This window comes from Macaca fascicularis, chromosome 15, assembly GCF_037993035.2.
Source record: "Macaca fascicularis isolate 582-1 chromosome 15, T2T-MFA8v1.1".
In the NCBI taxonomy this organism is placed as follows: domain Eukaryota; kingdom Metazoa; phylum Chordata; class Mammalia; order Primates; family Cercopithecidae; genus Macaca; species Macaca fascicularis.
In genome coordinates, this window is record NC_088389.1 from 6,482,627 (window position 1) to 6,503,313 (window position 20,687).

The 20,687-nt window shown below is 45.4% G+C and overlaps 1 protein-coding gene across 1 annotated transcript in view; it reads left to right on the forward strand.

Moving 5' to 3' along the window:
* The first annotated feature begins 8,247 nt into the window (after positions 1-8,247).
* Positions 8,248-20,687, forward strand: part of LOC135967328 (SH3 domain and tetratricopeptide repeat-containing protein 1-like) — a 33,244-nt gene continuing 20,804 nt past the window's right edge. The window contains exons 1-2 of the mRNA XM_065529911.1: positions 8,248-8,832; positions 8,937-9,064. The gene's annotated coding sequence lies outside the window, so the exon portion shown is untranslated. The remainder of the gene's footprint in view (positions 8,833-8,936; positions 9,065-20,687) is intronic.

Below are 20,687 nucleotides of genomic sequence, written 5' to 3' on the forward strand. Positions count from 1 at the left end.
TACGTTTATAGGGTTTTTCTCCTGTGTGAGTTCTCTGATGTCTTTCAATTGAATTGAGAACATAAAAAGCTTTCCCACATATCGTACATTTATAACTGGATTTCCACTGTGCATTATCATGTGTTTTCTAACACCTGGAACAGAAACGAAGAGTTTCCCACACTGTTCACATTTATATTGCTTCTCTCCATATGGTTTGTATCCTGAGTGAGCTAGGATGTGCCTATTAAGGAGAGAATGACGTACAAAGACTTTTCCACAAATACTTCATTCACATTGTTTTAATCCAGGAGAAATGCTCTCATTCAGATCAAGCTTTGGAATTTGGCTGACAACTGTCCATACTGACTACCTTCTTTGCTTTCACACAGTCTCTGTATCATATAATTTCTGTAAAAAAAAAAAAAAAAAAAGACAAGCACATTATTATTGCTTGGTTTAATAACTTTCTACTTATTCATAGGTCTTTGACTTACACTGCTACCAATACCAAGGAAAATGCTTTTTTTTTTTTTTTTTTTTTGCCATGACTGAATTATTTGAAAGTAAATGGGTTACTACTGAAAACACAGCTACCACTTGCATGGCTATGACCAAATTAGTAACATTCATGTACACAATTTTGTAGTACTATTTTCAAGTAAACTGTTTTCCAAACACTGACTGCTACGCTGAAGTACATTACATTTTGGGTGAAATTTTTCTAAAAAGAAATAAATTTCAAGTGACTCTTATTTGTTTTGATCGCTTGTTTTTAAGTTCATGACAAGCTAAGATTCCTTCAGAGGACTTTATTTCCTCTTCTCAGTGCAAATTATCTTATCTCTTTCCCAGATTTTTCAAAGTGATCTTCAATATTCTGGCCTTTCCATTTGTTTCCTAAAATACAGACCCACAAAATTATCACAAATTATTACAAACTATAGAAACATTACTAGATTTAATGTTCATTGTACATAGTGCCCATGCCTGATTTCTTCACCAAATCATTCCCTTGCCACATTGCAAATCACAAATAGCACTGATGATAGGGAAATAGTTCTGTAATTAAGTGAAATGTGTTGTCATTCTCACCTACAGAAGCCAGGTTCCTGCAGGTTTCCTGCATCACTTCTCTGCAGAGAATCTTCTGAGAAGAATCTAGCAAAGCCCATTCCTCCTGGGTACAGTTCACAGCCACATCCTCAAAAGCCACGGAGTCCTAGAACATCCCACACATGTGGATAGAAGGATGGGTGGGACTGACAGCACTGGGAATCTATAGTCAATCCATAAGCTGTTTACATGATTCTAAAATTTCCAAGCATTTATTCTGTGACTTGATTGTCACAACTCTTACTCTGTTCACACATACTCCCTCCCACACAACAATACTAATGCTACAATTGAACTATTCAAAAAGGCAACAGCAAAGTAGAAACACCCATCTTATTAGAGAATCCAGGGAGTAAGATGTGCTGCTAGGAGTTACCTTTTACCTTCACTTTGTACATTTCTAGTATCTGTCATAATAAAGTCCTACCTGATGTGCATAAGCGAGTTAATATTATCAGTCCCGAGACTACTTATTCTTAAAAACGTCTGCTCACAAAGTTCCATCTTTGTTTGTATTAGTAACTTACATTTTGAAAGGGATTCCACCAACCCAAGTAATAAGAATGACTCACTGCATCTAAATGGCTTATGCAATATATTTGCCAAAACTTTTTCTGCTGAAGGTCCATTATATTGTGTCACTGCAGTGGTGCTTAGGGAACCAGACACCAAAACACAGTCTGAACACTAAGTGTTCAATGAGTTTCCCTGGTAGACAATGTTTTACACGTGCTGTCACTTGTTAACTGAGGAATTGAGCCCATTCCATGTGATTACACCAAGACAGAGTAGGCCCACTAAATTTAACAGAGTAGTAAATTAAACCAATAATTGATATTTGGTAATACTAATGCCACAATTTTAAAAATTTCCATTGCACAATATCAAGGTAGAAAAGAATAAGAGGAAATGTGACACATGTTTTTTAAAATGACATTTATATCACCACTTCCAGATGTTATTCCTATGAAATCACATAAATTCCCAACTCAGGTTGTTTTTAGGCAAGAAAAACTACTTTTTCTTACGTAGTAAAAATGACAAATGTCTAATGATTTTTAGTCATCTAAAAAAAGAGTGATGGCTTGTCTAACATACTTCTAAGATTTTCAAACGAAAATATTCAGGACAGCACAGTATTAGCAGAGAGATGAGCAAGCAGAGCAAAGGGAAAAAAAAGTGTTAATGACCCAGCATTCATATGGAAAGTTGATGAATGATAGAGTAGGCACTATAGAAGAGAAAAAGAAATCACATGCGTTTTAAAATATGAGACAAACCAGGCTGCCATCTACTTGGGAAAATGCATTGCATTCTTCTCTATTCCATGAACCATAATCAACTTATTATATATTCAAATATGAAAGATAAAACCAGAACACTTTCAGAAGTCACAGGAAGATTTTTTTTTTTTTTTTTTTTACGAAGGATTAGGCAGAATTTCTTTTCTGTAAGAAAACAGTAATAAAGGAACAGACAAACTCAAACATATTAAAATTTAGGGAATAAATAGAAAATAGAGTGGGCAGGGCATGGTGGCTCACGCCTGTAATCCCAGCAGCTTGGGAGGCTGAGGAGGGCGATCACCTGCGGTCAGGAGGTTGAGACCAGCCTGACCAACATATCAAAACCCTGTCATTTTGTTGTTTGTTCGTTTGTTTGTTTTTTGAGACGGAGTCTCACATTGTCGCTTGGGCTGGGGTGCAGTGGCAACATCTTGGCTCACTGCAACCTCCACCTCCCGAGTTCAAGCAATTCTCTTGCCTCAGCCTCCCGAGTAGCTGGGATTACAGGTGCCTGCCACCAGGTTCAGCTAATTTTTTTGTATTTTTAATAGAGACAGGGTTTCATCATGTTGGTCAGGCTGCTGTGGAACTCCTGACCTCATGATCGGCCCACCTTGGCCTCCCAAAGTGCTGGGATTACAGACCTGAGCCACTGTGCCAGGCCTAATACCCCGTGTTTACTAAAAATACAAAAATTAGCTGGGTGTGGTGGTGGCTGCCTATAATCCCAGTTACTTGGGAGGCTGACACAGGAGAATCACTTGAACCTGGGAGGCGGAGGTTGCAGTAAGCAGAGATGGCGCCGTTGCACTCCATTTGGGCTACAGAGCAAGACAGTGTCTCCAAAAAAAAAAAAAAAAAAAAAAAAAACAACAAAACAAAACCCTCAGATATCCAGAGAAGAGGATACAGATGTGTCCACTGTCATTAATTCTTCACCATGCTACAAGAGGGAAACTGACATTTTGGTGAATCTTTGTAAATCATCAATTTATCTATCACACTTTTATTTCACCGGTAGCATTGACAAAGCTAAGTCCTACAATTCCATTTGAAATCACCCTTGAGGCCGGGCGCGGTGGCTCAAGCCTGTAATCCCAGCACTTTGGGAGGCCGAGACGGGCGGATCACGAGGTTAGGAGATCGAGACCATCCTGGCTAACACAGTGAAACCCCGTCTCTACAAAAATACAAAAACTTAGCCGGGCGAGGTGGCAGGCGCCTGTAGTCCCAGCTACTCGGGAGGCTGAGGCAGGAGAATGGCGTGAACCCGGGAGGCGGAGCTTGCAGTGAGCTGAGATCCGGCCACTGCACTCCAGCCTGGGCGACAGAGCGAGACTCCGTCTCAAAAAAAAAAAAAAAAAAAAAAAAAAAAGAAAGAAATCACCCTTGAAAAGAACAGACCTTTAAAACTTACTACACTCACTCCGGGGAAGGAATAAATACGAATTTTTAGCAAATAAAATACATCATTTTACTTTGCCTCTTTGGAAATAGTATGTTTATCTTTCAAGCTGTACAAGTAAAATGTATCTTACAGTCAATGAAAAACTGAAACTCAAATCAGCGGACAAGCCTTTTCAAGGTAACAAATTCAGGGAGAGGCAGTGCTGACTCCAACACAGACCTGTGTAAGTGTCACGGCACACCATTCTATCCCTCGGGATACCCATCCTGTTCAGTAAAGTACTCAGTGACCACCTAGGAGGCACTGGCACTGCTCTTTGTCCTCCTGTGTGCCTTCAGTGCATTTTCATGTTCAGGTTGTTGCACATCCTCTCTGTTGTGGGTTTTCCTTGTCCTTTGGGACAGTTTTTCTCTCTTCACAAGTCTGAGACAATCTAGAGAGCAGAAATCATTTCTGCCTTTTCCTCTCAATATCAGCATCCCACTGGCAGACCATCAATGTGTCTCCGAGGATTAAAAACTCTGGCTGGAGGAACAGTTTTAATGACCTAGCTTTAATGACATTACATTGTATTGTCCATTAATTTTAAGGTCCTAAAATTTTAATAACCCTAAGGGGTCACCATTTTAGATGAAATTATACCAGGAGATTCCTCTAAGGCCAAGAGCATCCAGCTACTCCCCTGAGAGACTCTACCCCCTACCCCAGGCTGTCCTTGGCGATGAGATGACCCCGGGGCTGATAGTCACTAGACCCTCCAATAGACATGGCCACTGTGGGTATCCTGGGTCATCCCCAGACAGTTCTAAAATTCCAGGACTAGGAAAAGACAGGAGGGTGGCTGAGAACACAGCACCCTGTAAAGTTTTCACAGGGGGACCTCAACCTAAAGACATTTTGGTAATATGTACACTTAGGAAAGATGAAAAGAAGAGAGGCACAAAGATTTTTTTTTTACAGTAGAGTGTCAGATGATTTATTCTCCGCTTTCCTCTCCTGTAAAGTGCTTGGAAACAGAAAAATATTTTGGCCAAGGTGGTTCGTGCCTGTATTCCCAGCACTTTGTGAGGCCGAGGTGGGAGATAAATTAAAGTCAGGAGTTCGAAACCCACCTAGCCAACATGGCAAAACCCTGTCTCTACTAAAAATACAAAAATTAGTTGGACGTGGTGGTGGAAACCTATAAGCCCAGCTACTTGGGAAGCTGAGGCAGGAGAATCGCTTGAACCCGGGAGTTAGAGGTTGCAGTGATCTGAGACTGCGTCATTGCACTCCAGTCTGGCTACAGGGCGAGACTCCGTCTCAAAAAAAAAAAAAAAAATATATATATATATATATACATTTAAAATTATTACATGTAGATAGTATTTGAAGTTATGGGACTGACTGTAGGTAGAAACAAGACAAGGCAAGGAAAGTTTTTATATTTATATTTATATATAATTATATAAAATTAATATACATAATTATAATATATAAATATATCATATAGGCTGGGCACAGTGGCTTACACCTGTAATCCCAGCAATTTGGGAGGCCGAGGTGGGCAGATCACTTGAGGTCAGGAGTTCGAGACTAGCCTGACCAACATGGAGAAACCCCATCTCTACTAAAGATACAAAAATTACCCAGGCATGGTGGTGTGTGCCTGTAATCCCAGCTACTCAGGAGACTGAGGCAGGAAAATCACTTGAACCCGGAAAGTGAAGGTTGTGGTGAGCCCAGATTGCGTCATTGCACTCCAGCCTGGGTGACAAGGGTTAAACTCCGTCTCAAAATAAATGAATAAATAAAACAAGAAATATATATTTACGTCTAAATATATAATTGTAATACATAAATGTATATATAAATATACATTTGTTATAAATTTATTGATATATGAAATATGTTTATTTCTGAGATAGTGTCTGGCTCTGTCACCCAGGCTGGAGTGCAGTGGCACTATCATAGCTCATTGGAGCCTTGAACAGATGGCTCAAGCGATCCTCCCACCTCAGCCTCCTGAGTGGCTAGGATTGCATGTACACACCTCCATGCGTAGCTAATTTTAAAATTTTTTGTGGAGACAGGGTCTTCCTTTTTTGCCTAAGCTGGTCTTGAACTCCTGAGCTCAAGTGATCTTCCTGCCTCAGGCTTCCAATGTGTTAGATGTGGGCCACTGCATCTGGTCTAATGCATTTTTTAATTTGCGAGTTTATATTATTTGATATTTTGAAGTATTGAATGTGTTGAACAACTAACTTGCAGAATTCTCGAACAATGGATGGTCAGCTCTCATGTCCTGGTTCAAATCGCCCCAGCACACCATGGCTAGAAACCTTTCAGCCAACTTCCACTTATGTGTCCTGGGGCAGGACAATGTCACTTGGCCAATCCCCACTAAGAGGGACTCCAGAAAGGCAAGAAACTATTCTGTTCTCTATAATGGAACCTGACCAGGGAGAAGGCAGCTGGGAGGGCCAGCTGGGTCCTCCAACCAGCAGCGTCCACCATCGACCCACTGCCCTAGAACTACACCGTGCTGGGCATTTGGGGCGCTGTTATGAGCAAGAGTTTCCATTTTTCTTCTCATGGGACCTTCATGCTAGTGGCAAGAGACAATTTTTTTTTTTTTTTTGAGAGAGAGTTTTGTTCTTGTCACTCAGGCTGGAGTGCAATGGTGTCATCTCGGCTCGCTGCAACCTCTGCCTTCTGGATTCAAGCAATTCTCCTGCTTCAGCCTTCAGAGTAGCTGGGATTACAGGATTGCACCACCACGTCTAGCTAATTTTTGTATTTTTAGTAGAGATGGGGTTTCACCATGTTGGCCAGGCTGGTCTGGAACTCCTGAGCCACTGCACCCAGTCAAGAGGGAGATTTTCAATCAATAACTATAATTGTGATGAATGCCAGAAAGAAGAATGTGTGTGATGGGGAAGGGACCTAAGTTATTGTCTCATATTTTAACACTTTCACAGGCAATAACTAAAAACTTAGAAGCTTAAAACAACACACACTTTTAAGCCAATTTTGGCAAACTAGGAGTTGAGCACATTTTAGTGGGTCCTGTGCTTGGGATCTCACGCTAAGCAGCTGGGCTGCATCCTCATCTGAGGCTCCACCAGGGCAGAATCCATTTCCTGGGACCCAGTTGGCAAGGGCCCAGCTTTTTGCTTCCTTGCCTACGGGGCCCCTCTAAAGGTCTTTTCTCAGCACATTATCTCCCTCCGGCAGCGCCTGCAGGCGGAACATTTCTCTCAAGTGTGAGAAGATGACGCACTGTGACAGTGACATCCGATTGCTTTTGCCAGGTTCTATGGGTTAGAAGCCAGTCACCGGTTTTGCTCGTACCCAAGGTCAGGAAGACTATACAAGGGCATAGGTTATTGGGGGGTCAGCCACTTTAGGGTGTGGCTGCCACCACAGAACTTGGTGAGAATTTAAGGGTTGGTAGGAGCTGGCCAGGTACAGGGGTGAGGGTGTGTCAGGCAGGGGTGAGGGCATGGAGGGGGATGCAGAGGCCTGCACCCTGGAATGTCCTTTCACTCCCTGAGGTTTTGTTCTCCTGATCCCTGAGTACATCCCAGAACACGGTGGGGCCCTAGCAGGGGAGAGGTAGGGAAGCATGTGTTGTTCATCTGGGGAGCTTGTTAGGCAAATCAGATTAGGGGCCAGGCTTTCAGTGGTGGGTGCGAGCGTGGGAGTGATGAGTGTTCAGGTGTGTGTGGGAAGAGCGATGGGGATAGGGTCAGCCCCAGCCACCATGAAGACCCTAACTGCATCCACCCATCCCAGCAGCCTCCCTGAGTGAGTGCCTTCAGGGTGCAGGTCCTGTTTTACACAGGTCCCAGTAGCTGGGACCACAAGTATGCGCCACCACGATCGACTAAGTTTTTGTATTTTTAGCAGAGAAGGGGTTTCATCTTGTTGGCCAGGCTGGTTTCGAACTCCTGGCCTCAAGTGTTCCACCTGCCTCGGCCCCACAAAGTACTGGGATTACAGGCGCGAACCACCGCGCCCGGCCCTACTTCACTCCTAAAGCCCACCATACGTGCTTCCAAATGTTTGCTGAATCACAAAGTGAACGAGTGAATGGGACTACGTGACTTCGGGCAGCAGGCAATCCTATTCCTTGGACCTCAGTTTCACTTTTTGTAAAGCAAGCCTGTCTCTGGCTCTCTGCCCTAAAAGCCTGAGTTCTGGGCTTGAGATGAGCGCGTCCTGTAGAGCAGACTGCAGGTGGACGTTGAGCTGGGTCTTCTAGGAGGCCAGGATCCGGCCAGCTCTTGGGTCCGGTCCTCCCGCGGAACCCTGTACGCCCAATCCCTGCACCGCCCCGCCCAGCCTCCATTTGTTCCCCTAGGCCCCGCCCTCTCCGCGCGGCTCGCTCCGCATTGGCCGGGGGGCGGGCCCTGGGCCCCAGGCTCCGCTGGAGGCGGTGCGGCGGGCGGCAGGCGGGGCCCTGTGCCCCAGCGTAGTGTGTGTTCCGGCCGCAGCCTCGCGCCAGCTGCAGCTCCTTGATCCGAGCCGGATCCTGAGCGTGGAACACGGGCTGAACCCGCGGCAGCGGCCCCGCCCAGACACTCCATTGTTGAGGCTGCCGCGGCTCTGTCGGCTGCTCAGCTGCGCTCCAGTCGGCCCAGGCGCCGCGGCGAGGAGCGAGCACTCGGAGGCGGCGGTCTGAGGTGAAAACGGGTAACGAGGTCTCTGGACCGGGCGGCGGTCTCTGCCCCGGGCGTGGCGGCTCCGAGCTGGGCTCCGCAGGGTCCGAGGTCGGGATCCGGGGTCCTTGCGCCTGGGCTTTGTCTCGGCCTCGGGTGGCATCGGGGGCTTCGCCCCTGCTACGATACCACATGGGCCCGCGCGGGGGTCCCGGTCGCCCTGCCGGTAGGGGCCGGTCCCCACTGCTCCCCGGCTCCCCGCGTCTGCCGCGGAGGGGGCTGCATGGACCCGGGTGCTGGCTTCTGAGCCGAGATGACGTCACTGCACTCCAGCGTGGGCGACCGAGTGAAACTACGTCTCGGAAAAAAAAAACCTGGTCAAGTGTTTTACCCAGCCTAGGTACGAATGAAAGCTTAGAAAAAGATGACTTGAGAACTAGCCCAGCAGAGGAATCAGGCGGGATATGTTGTTACTAAGTGAAATTTGCACCTGTTTTCTCCCAGGCCTCGTTGAGTTGTGTACAACAGAGAGCTCAGGTGTTGGGGGCAGTTGACCGGTTGAAGAATGCATTGCTATTATGTGAGGAACACTGGCCTTTGAAAAAGCAGAACTGGATCCACGTTCTTGCCTGGTAACTCTAACTATCATCTAGTTTGTAAAGGGGAATGCAGTTCACTGAAAAATTCTTAGGACAGTGGGGAAAGGATTGGGGCGTCTGCATTGGTTTGTGTAATAGAGGTCATATGAAAGAGCTTTTAGGCTGGAGAGAGACTTTTCACCTCTCTAACTTTACTTTCACAGGACAATTCCATCATGATTTGAAGATTTTTGAGTGAAAACTACATTGTTCTGCTATGTGTTTCGGGGCAAATTTATACATACAATTTGCTTAAATATTTCAGGTGATACAAGAATATATGTGTGGGGTAAAAAGCTGAAATTTGCATTCCCCCTTCTCTAGAAGTAACCATTGTGAATAGTTAAGTCTGTTTTCCAGCTATTTTGTATACTATAAATACACTGTGAACATTTGAGTGTATATAGACATGTATGTTACACACAGTTTTAGAGATGGAATATTGCTCTGTTGCCCATGCTAGTCTCAAACTCCTGGGCTCAAGTGACCCTCTCGCCTCAGCCTCCCAAAGTTTTGGAATAACAGGCATGAGCCACCGCACCTGGCCTGCATGAGTATATTTAGTAATTGCTAAGTTACTCTGTTCAGTACGTGTCTATTGAAGTCCCCCATGTACCAAGCATTATTCTGAATACCTTATATGCAGCAATTGACTTAATTTTTAGAGCAGCTCTCTTATTGTGGCCCTTTTACAGTGAGGAAACTGAACCACAGAGAGGCTGGGGACGTCGTCTAACATCACACAGCCGGTGCTGTTGGAATTGAGGTTTGAACCCAGACAGCTGGCTTCAGATCTCTTAGCTGTTATCGTAGATGGCACACCCAAACCTTAGGGCCGCCTCCCAAGCCTTGCCTGAGCTCTGCCTGAGCTCTGCGAGAGCCGTGTATGTGAGGTTTCTTTCCTCTTTAAGAACACAAGTCTTGGAATTGCCCCAGACCCTGGTAGGACCTCTTGAGGACCAAAAACAGGGATTCTTCAAGCCTGCCCCAAGGGCTAGATCTCTGATTTAGCTACTTGGAAGGTAGATGTAGAAGAGAGTAATTTTACCAGAACAAAAAGTCAGGATGGCTGGGCTGACTCGGCCAGATGCAGTGGCTCATGCCTGTAATCCCAGCACTTTGGGAGGCCGAGACAGGTGGATCACCTGAGGTCGGGAGTTCGAGAGCAGCCTGACCAACAAGTTGAAACTATGTCTCTACTGAAAATATGAAAATTAGCTGGGCGTTTTGGCGGGTGCCTGTAATCCCAGGTACTTGGGAGGCTGAGGCAAGAGAACTGCCTGAACCCGGGATGCAGAGGTGGCAGTGAGCTAAGAATATGCCACTGCACTCCAGCTTGGGTGACAGAGCGAGACTTCGTCTCAAAAAAACAGAAGGAAGGGGAAGGGGAATGCCTAGGCTGAGTCATAGGGAAGAGGCCCTACAGCAGCCGTAGGACCTTGGCCACTTGGGTGGAAAAGAAAGAAGGAAGAGCTTCACCCATGGCGGTGACCTGGACCGCAGAAACCACACTAAACAGTCCACATCCTGGAGCCTGGCCACCCCATTTGCTTCTCTTCTTGGGTAGAGGGCGTGGGGAGCTTTCTAGCCCGGAGGCTGAGCAGCGCAGCTTCTAACCAGGGTAGGCGTTTGTCTGTCCCTGGGAATACAGACAGCATTCTCATAAGCAGCCCAAATCCTCCTGAACAGCTTTTTGTAGGGTGCGGCGGGGCGGGGCAGAGGGTCATTTTGACTCGTAGGTACCTTTTCCACTTTCACTGCTGATAACTGTGTTACAGATTAAAGTTTTGTTTTTGACACTGAAGAGGGCTTAAGAGAGTGAGCTATTATGGCACATCTAAGTCTGCTAAAATAGAACCACGGGGTAGTGTAGGAAAATCTCTTCTAAATTATGGATCATATATGGTGAACGTTAGAAGCCATGTGTACCTAAGTTGAAAAATCAAACCATGTCTTGTATTTGGGTGACCCCGGTAAGTCTGGATGTCACTGCGCCTTGTGTGAACACAGGATGCTGAGGTGTAGGGATCAACAGGCTTTTTCTGGACATCTTGCGCTTGTCCCTTGGGGTAAAGTGGGGCGGCAGTAGCAGCGCACAGCTGTTGGGCCCCTGATATATGTCAGCTGGTTTACATGTGGGATTCCATTTAATGCAATCTTGGAGGTAAAATTATGTTATTGAAGATGAAGATAGAGGCTTAGAGAAGTTAAGAAAATTGTTCAAGGTCACATCATTTGTTTTGTTTCGTTTTGTTTTTGAGATAGTTTTGCTCTTCTTGCCCAGGCTGGAGTGCAATGTTGCGATCTCGGCTCACCACAACCTCTGCTTCCCAGGTTCAGGTGATTCTCCTGCCTCAGTCTCCCGAGTAGCTGGGATGACAGACAAGCGCCACCATACCAGGCTGATTTTGTATTTTTAGTAGGGATGAGGTTTTTCCATGTTGGTTACGCTGGCCTTGAACTCGCAACTTTGGGTGATCCACCCAACTCAGCCTCCCCAAGTGCTGGGATTACAGATGCGAGCCACCATGCCTGGCCAAGGCCATGTAATTTCTTAAGTTGAAAGATGAAGTACTGGATGAACTCAGAAGTTTGACTTCAAGGCCCTTGATCTTTCCATAACTCGTGGTTCCTTCCCTGGTTGGTGGGAGTGACTGAAGAACTCCAGGAAGCTGTGTTTTGTGGAAAGAGGACCTGAGGGGTGTATGGTCTTTCCAGGCTTGGAATCTGCCATGCTGGGCTTCTGAATTGTATAGCTTGACCATATAGAGAAGCCCCTCATTTAAGACTTATTCTTTGGGGAAAATGAAGGAAAGCTGCCCACATGAGACAGGCAGAGGCGACTTTCTCAGAGCTGCTGTGGCAAGAGAGTCGGCACCGTCACTTGCGTGTGGCAGAGACTGACATGCAAGTGAGTGGCGGATGAGGAGTGGGGAAGCTTCAGGATGGAAAGAATAGCTCCCAGTGGAGGCTGTTGTGGGGGCCGGAGGCGGCTGTGCAGAGGTGGGGTGTCCTATGTGATTGGGTAGGGGCATATTTGGCTTTCTCTGAATGATCCTAACTGGAAACACTGGGCCAAAGTTGGGGTGGCTGTCAGTTTTGAGTCAAGTCCTGGTCACCTGGGACAGAGTTGTGGTTTAGTTTCTGGGTTGTGGAGAGAGAGCAGTCTGGCTTTCTGTCTGATGTGCTAGCCTGGCTGGCCTCCTGGCTGTTGACTGTAGATAGGGGATTGGTTTCCTGGGTGGGCAGCTACAGGTTGTGATCTGAGTTCTGTCTTTCTACATATGATCAGGCATGGTCTGTTTGTATATTCAGTCCCTCATTTTTCTTGTCAGTAAAAATATCAAGTGACAAATTGGATACCTTGGGAAGATTTTAGATGTCTGTGTCCCCTGGAGGAAGTTTTCACATTCACATTGAATCAGAATGAATATAAACAATGGGACCATTTATCTTGAAGATTTAAAAGAGGAAATCTTCAACAATACTACCTCGGCGCCATTGCCTCTCTGTCCATCGTTAGGGAATGTGTTTTTATGCACCGCCAGCTCATCGTCCACCAGTTTGTGGTTGATCCAGTTCTCTATACGTCTTACCTTGTGTGTATCTCATTGTTTGCTAGTGTTACCTTTCCCCTTCGTCAGTGTAGTTTATTTGTGTAGCCTCTGTTGGTAGGAAGTTATTTGTGGAATTTGTGAATGGAAGGGACCTTGGAGGTCTGCTAAGTCAACCAAGTGATTTTAGAGATAAACGGAAATACAGGGATATGTTCCAGCTTTTTTGGTGGCAAAACCAGGAATAGAAAGCAGTGTTCTTTGTGCCACGATGTCATTGGAAGACAGCTCAATGTGGGCCTAAAATGCAGAGTAACTAACTTTCATTTATCTCTGCTTCTGACTCTTGTTATCAGACATTTTAAATTGACCTAAATGTGTTAGCAGAAATATGAAAAGTCTTGACTTGTTTACATATAAGGTACTTTGTCGCCTACTCATTTGGTTGTTTTTTTCAACAGGATTGAAAAGACATTGTTATAAACTGAATGTTTATGTCTCCCCCAGATTCTTGTACTGGAGCTCTAACTGCCTGTGTGATGGTATTAGGGGGTAGGACCTTTGGGAGGTGAATAGGGTTAGATGAGGTCATGAGCGTGGGCCCTGGTCTGACAGGATTAGTGCCCTTAGAAGAAGAGAAACCAGGCCGGGTGTGGTGGCTCACACCTGTAATCCCAGCACTTTGGGAGTCCCAGGGAAAGGGGGCATGGAAAGGAGGTCTCTGAACAAACCTTGCAGCATCCATTTCTGCTGAGTCCGGTCCGAGGTCTGGTTCTTGACATGTACACTGTTCAGAGATACTTGGTTTCGATTTTTATCATGGCTCACCTGAGCAGCAATGGTTTCGAACTGCCTGGAGATGTGGTCTGGAAGGCCAGTGCTATGGCCATCCTTCCCGCTCCTGCAGTAGAGGAGTCATCCTGGGACTAGGGGGCTTCGCCTGTAATCAGCTATCTCATAATAAGTGGATTTGATGCTGGTTTTGCTAGGTCAGGAAATTTCCCATTTGGAAGGAAAACGGATACTTGTTTTTGGGTTTTGCTAAGAAGCCACAGAGTTTAGAGCAGGGAGTGGAAGTTTGTTGAGACACGCGTGAGTGCACTCAAACATCTTCCATGAAACATGGAAATAAAGGCAGTGTTCCAGAGAGGTCCTTGGCTTTGGGATATAAATATTTCTGTAACAGAATGGCACTGGATGTCTGCTGTATTTTTTTCTCTGCTATTTTTGCAAGTTTTATTTGGGTGTGTGTCTCCTGTACAGAAAGTATCGCATCAGTTTTTGCCACCAAGTATTTACAGCCGTTGGTTACCTCCTATGTGGGTCACTTTTGTGCCGTGGTTTCTTTGGGGAAATTGTAGGTCTCCTACCCAAAGCACATTGCCGATGTCAAGGTGCTCCTGGTTTCTGAACACCTGTGGCAGTGCCTTCCACGTGGGTGAAGCCCGCCGAGAAAGTACCCCTCCCCAGGAGGTGGGGACTGGTGATTGCCTGAGTGAGGAGGCCGGGGATGAGCCCTGGACTAGAACTTGTGACCGGCTGCTTTTTCTTCCCCTCGTCTCCCTCCTATTTTTCTACCACCCCCACTTTTTAAAAATTTCTTATAAAAAATTAAGCAAGTATTTTGGTTTCCTTTATTCGCTATTCCTTGCTAATCGTATGCAGAATGAGCCTGGGAAAGTGGAAAAGAAAGTTGTACTTAGCTTCAGATGATCCTACCAGCCCCGCATTGAGGGGCTTCCGCCAGGCGGCATTGTCAAATGGCGTTGTGGAGGTTCTCCTTTCAGTCCTCAGCGTTAACCAGCAGAGGCAGGTGGCACTTATTCCTGGTTAATGTTGAGGAAGTTGAGCTCAAAGTGGCTAAGGGAACTTCCCAAAGTCACATAGGAAGTAGCAGAGTAGAACCAAACACAGATTGTCTCTGAATCAGGCAGGTCGTCAGATTCCAAAATGCGCTCTTAATTTTTGGAGGTCAAAAAGCTGAACAGACAAAGCTATTTCTTTTTTCTTCTTCTTCTTCTTCTTTTTTTTTTTTTTTTTTTTTTTTTTTTTTTTTTTTTTTTTGAGCTAGGATTTCGCTATGCTGCCTAGGCTGGTCTAGGCTCAAGCTGTCCTCCTGCCTTAGCGTTCTGAGTGCTGGGCTTACAGGTTTGTGTCATCACACCCAACAGAACCGACATTTCTTTAAAGAAGACATACAAATGGCCAAAAAATATGTGAGAAAAATGCTTAGTATCACTTTTAATCAGAGAAATGCAAATCAAAACCACAGTGAGGTATCATCTCACCTGTCAGGATGAGTATTACCAAAAAGACAAAAAATAACAAGTGCTGGCGAGGATATGGAGACAAGGAAGCTCTTACACACTGTAGGGGGGTGTAAACTAGAGGAGCTGGCTGGGCGTGGGGCACACGCTGACATCCCAGCACTTTGGGAGGCCGAGGTGGGCAGATCACCTGAGGTCAGGAGTTTGAAACCAGCCTGGCCAACATGGTGAAACCCCGTATCTACTAAAAACATAAAAATTAGCTGGGAGCGGTGGATCACACCTGTAATCCCAGCACTGTTGGGCGGCTGAGGTGGGTGGGTCACTTGAGGCCAGGAGTTCAAGACCAGCCTGGCCAACGTGGTGAAACCCCATCTCTACTAAAAAATACAAAAATATGCCAGGTGCAGTGGCGGGTGCCCGTAATCCCAGCTACTCAGGAGGCTGAGGCATGAGAACCACTGGAACCCGGGAGGCAGATGCTACAGTGAGCAAGCCGAGATTACACCACTATACTCCAGCCTGGGCAACAGTGAGACTCTGTCTCGAAGAGAAAAAAGAGTAAGAGTAAGAGTAAGCTAAGGCACCCACTATGGCAAACAGTATGGAGGTTCCTCAGAAAACTGCAAATGAAATTACAGTGTGATCCAGCAGTCCCACTACAGTGTAGATACCCAAAGAAAAGGAAATAAGTGTCAGAGGGGCATCCACACCTCCGTTTCCTACAGCACTGTTCACCATAGCCAAGATATGGAATCAGCCTCGGTGTCCAACAGCAGATGATGGATAGAGAAAATGTGGTCTTCATACACAGTAGCATACTATTCAGCCATAACACAGGATGAAGTCCTGTTATTCTCAGCAATGTGGATGGAACTGGAAGATATTATGAAATAAGCCAGAGACAGATAGTTACACAGCACATGTTCTCTTATGTGGAAGGCAAAAAAGAGTGGATCTCATGGAAGTTGAAAGTAGACAGAGGATCCTAGAGGGTGAGAAGGGTGTGGGAAGAGGGAGATAGGGAGAAATTTGTTAAAGGATACAAAATTATAGCTGGATAGGAATAAGTTCTAGTGTTCTATAACATAGGATGACTATAGTTAACAAGAATATATAGTTTCAGACTGGGAGTGGTGTCTCATGCCTGTAATCCTAGCACTTTGGGAGGCTGAGGTGGGTGGATCACCTGAGGTCAGGATTTTGAGACTAGCCTGGCCAACGTGGTGAAACCCCGTCTCTACTAAAAATACAAAAATTAGCCGGGCATAGTGGTGAGTGCCTGTGTAATCCCAGCTACCAGGGAGGCCGAGGCAGGAGAATAGCTTGAACCTGGGAAGCAGATGTTGCAGTGAGCTGAGGTCACACCACTGCCCTGTAGCCTGGGCAACAGAGGAAGACTTTGTCTCAAAAAAATATATATATTTATATATATAGTTCCAGATAACTGGAGGAAGGGTATTGAACGTTACCAACACAGAGAAATGATAAATGTTTGAGATGGTGGATATGCTAATTATGCTGATCACCTACAATACATGTATTATAACATCACCATGTGTACTACATACATATGTACAGTACACAATTATGTGTCAATTAAAAAAGAAAAAACTGAACTTAGATTGGAATGGCTATGAAGTAGCTAGCTTTTTCATATTTTTTATATAGACCCTAGGCATTTATTTTAAGTAAACTACGCTTGGCTTCAGGAAATGTTTAGTATTTGAATTTTAGCCTTGCATTTTATAATACAGAGAAGTAAAACTGTAGGCTTGCTTTAGATACAGTCACAGGGATTTGCCGTGATGACCTTTTTATGTAATAAGGGGGAAATATACCTTAATTAATAGGCATACATGCTCAGTTTTCTCCCTCGTACACATTTTTAGTTGTTGTCCCGGCATTGTGATACTTATGTAAACTGTATGCGATATCTTAGGTAGGAATCAGAATTTTAAGGTAAGAATACTTAAAGTTATGTATTTTTCAAACTTTCAAACTGGATATTTTACATGTCCATTATATAACTGTAATTAAATTATCAAAAAGGCAATACCTGTCTTTAATATGGGTGATGCTCTAGCTTTTCTTTTTCTTTTTTTTTTCTTTTGAGACAGGGTCTCACTTTCTTCCAGGCTGGAGTGTAGTGGTGCGATCATGGCTCACTGCAGCCTCAGCCTCATAGGCTCGAGAGATCCTCCCACCTCAGCCTCCCAAGTAGCTGGGACCACAGGTGTACAACACCATGCCCAGCTAATGTTTAAAATTTTTTGCAGAGACAGGGCCTCCCTCTGTTTCTCAGGCTGGTCTGGGATTCCTGGATTCAAGTGATTCTCCTGCTTCATCCTCCCAAAGTGCTGTGATTACAGGCATGTGCCAGTGCCTGGCCCCATATAAGTGGGATGATGACTTGAGCCTAGGAGTTCCACACCAGCCTGGGTAACATGGCACAAGACCCTGTCTCTACAAAAACTAAAAAAATTAACTGGTCATGGTGGCACCTGCCTGTGGTCCCAGCTACTCCAGGAGGCTGAGGCGGGAGGATAACTTGAGCCCAGGAGTCAAGGCTGCAGTGAGCTCTGATCTTGTCATTGCATTCCAGCCTGGGTGACAGAGTGAGACCTTGTCTCTTAAAAAAAGTTACTGGCTACCTGATTATTCATAGGAAAAAAACCTGAACTCTGCTCTAAACCTCATACCTAGTACAAAAATTAACTCAAAATGGATCATGGACTAAAATGTAAAATGCAAAATAAAGATGAAAAGAGGAGCTAGAGACTGGGAGAAACTATTCGCAAACCACATGTCTGATAAAGGACTCATATCTATAATATATAAAGAACTATCAAAATTCAGCAGTGAAACCGAATCATCTATTTTGAAAATGAATAAAAGACCTGAAGAGACATTTCAGATAACATATAAGCACATGAAAAGCTGTTCAACATCATGAGCAATCAGAAAAATGCACACTAAAGCCACGTCACTATACACCTATCAGAATGCCTAAAATAAAAAGTAGTAACAAGACCAATGCTGGTGAGGACGCAGGGAAACGGGATCACTCACACTTGGCTGGTGGGAATGGAAGACGGTACAGACATTCTGGAAAACAGCTTGACAGTTTCTTAAAAAACTCAATGTGCAATTGCCATAGGATGCAGCACTCACATTCATGGGCAGTTATCCCAGAGAAATGAAGACTTATGTTCACACAAAAGCCTATATGTATCTGTTCATAGCAGCATTATTTATAAAGGCTAGAAACTGAAAACAACCTGGAGACTGCTCAGCAGGTGAATGGTTAAACAAACTGGTGCACCCAGGCCCCAGATACCACTCTGCAGTAGTTAATGACATCCTTGTTCATCAGTCTTTCAAACTAGAAACCACCATCATGTTTACTCCCCTTTTTTCCATCCTGGGTCTGAGTGGACTTCATTTTGCATTTCTTTCCAATGCATTTTCCCTCTGTCCTTTCTGGTTGTACCTCATGCCTCATTTGAACCATTGTAAGAGCCACCGAATTGTTTCTCTGCCTCATCATGGAATCCTTTCTACACTTCATGCCCCGCATTGTCATTGGAACAATCTTTCCAAAACATGAACAAACTAACTTAAAAGAAATATCCCAGGTAGCCTTCCAAATAAGTATAAGCTTTCTGTTAGAAGTTTGACTTCTTGTCTATAGGGAACCCCAGGACTGTAGAGAGACGGATTTGCTGTCTGCATTTTCAGATCAGGCAGAAATCCCTGGAGGGGCCCATGTGGAATAGTGGCACAAATACCGGTTCTAGAATCAGAAGCCCTCATATCCTGGTTCTAACACTAGCTGGATGTTCTTGGGAAAGTTTTGATTTCATAACCTCAGAAACTCCATTTCTTAAGAAATGGAGATGAGAAAACATACTCAAGGGATCACACAAGGATACTGGGAGGAGCAGATGAGGGGCATGGTGAACATGCTGTGTAATCCGTGAAGTACGTCGTATGTGTGAGAAGTGGAGCTGTGTGGATAACGGTTCTGGAATCATTGTATGAAAACGATGGAAAGCACATTCGTAGTTCTGCCTGATGATAGCACTGGGCACCTGTGTTGTACGTGACTGCAACATGGGTGAGGCCCGGGTCAGTACAGCTCACAGTTTGCTTTTCATGCAGTTAGAAAGGCCCGAGAGGACCCTTCCCCTCTCCAGCTGTAGGAAGGAGGAGGCTGTCTCCTGCCTCTATTTGGTGGGATTGTCTGTGGCTCCTTAGGGACAGGAATGCAGGGAGTGGGGGAAGAAAGCCGGCCTGACTGCTCACTAGTCAGCCTTCCCCCAGGAAGGAGTGGAGGGGTCATTTCGTGGTAACTTGCCAAGTCTTTCTTAACCCATCTGCTCTTTGACATGACCAGCATGACAAGTAAAAGACCCATTAGAGACAGATGGGCTGTGTGTCCCGTGCCTTTATGGCTTTGTGGCCTCAGAGCTGCCAGAACTCGATAGCTTTCTGGGGAACGGTGGGTCAACCAAGGGGCTGAAAATAGAGGAAGAAAATTCCCCCTCGCTGCTCTGGTCTGGGAGTGATTACTGAGGAGAGCGGCATGGAGGGCCCAGCCGTGGGGTCCCTCTCAAGCACACCCTCACCTCAGTGGGAATGCGGGTCTCAACCTCCCTAGGCCTCCGTGATTTTCGTCTGTCACATACTCACCTCCACCAGGGACGTCTATGGTAATGAGATGAGGGAGCATCCTAGCACATGTGGCACTTAGTAGGCTTGCGGTGAGTGGACGCTGGTGTCAGTGGAACAGGAGACTGGGAGCTGCATGTGGACGCACTCACGTGCTGGTGTCATGGGTGGACAGAGGAGAGAGGGGCGCTCTGCAGTTCTCCTTTTGGTCTGTCACCCCTCCTTTTGTGAACAGAATACGTGAGTGTATTCTGTTGCCCCAGTCAACTTAGTAGGCTGATTGCTCAATTTTCTGCTTCCACTTTTGATTTCTTAAGAATGGGAAAAGGAATACTTCAGTTACTTTTCTGGTTGATGGCATACATTCCTTGATATCACCTTAATGCTTTTTGATTTCTATGTATTTTGGATGCTGGAGCTTGCCTGACATCTGTTTTTATGCCTCACCCTCTCGCGTAACTGTTGGCCACACCAGGACCAGAGAGAAGTGACCAGACCGATTGATAGCAGGGCTAGGACTGGAATTCCCCAGCCTATTGATGCCCAGCAGGCTCTGTTTTCTGTATTGCACTGCTCTTTCCTGTTTCGACCCCTGTTAGGACAGTGGATGTGAAATGTAGCTGGGCGCTTTTGGGGGTGTGATACAAGTATGGCAGATGCCTCAGACTGGCATTTTTCTCTGACTCTGAATTCTCATGGCTCAGAGTCAGTCTCTAGGCTACTGACCGGGAAGATACAGGAAGCTGTTCTGTATGGCAAACGATGCCAGGGCATTTTTTTCACCCGGCAATTTGTTTGGTTTGGACTGGAATAAATCTCTGATGTTGGTTTCTTTGGCAATATTATTAGGGAGTGGAGCCTGACTTGTTAACTTAGCCCAATTCATAGTGCTTAGAATCTCAGTGAGTGTGTGTTGAACTGAGTGGAAGTGTGAGAGCATCTTGGACAGTGGTTTGCAAACGTAGCTGCATCTGGATGGCTGTGAAAAAAGCATGCTTGCTTACTCCCGACCAGTTGAAATAGAATCTGCAGGAATGGAGCCTGGGCAGCTCAAGTGCTGTTAAAAACCCCCAGGTGGTTCTGATATACCGTAAAGGTTGAGATCCAATGATCCACAGTGAA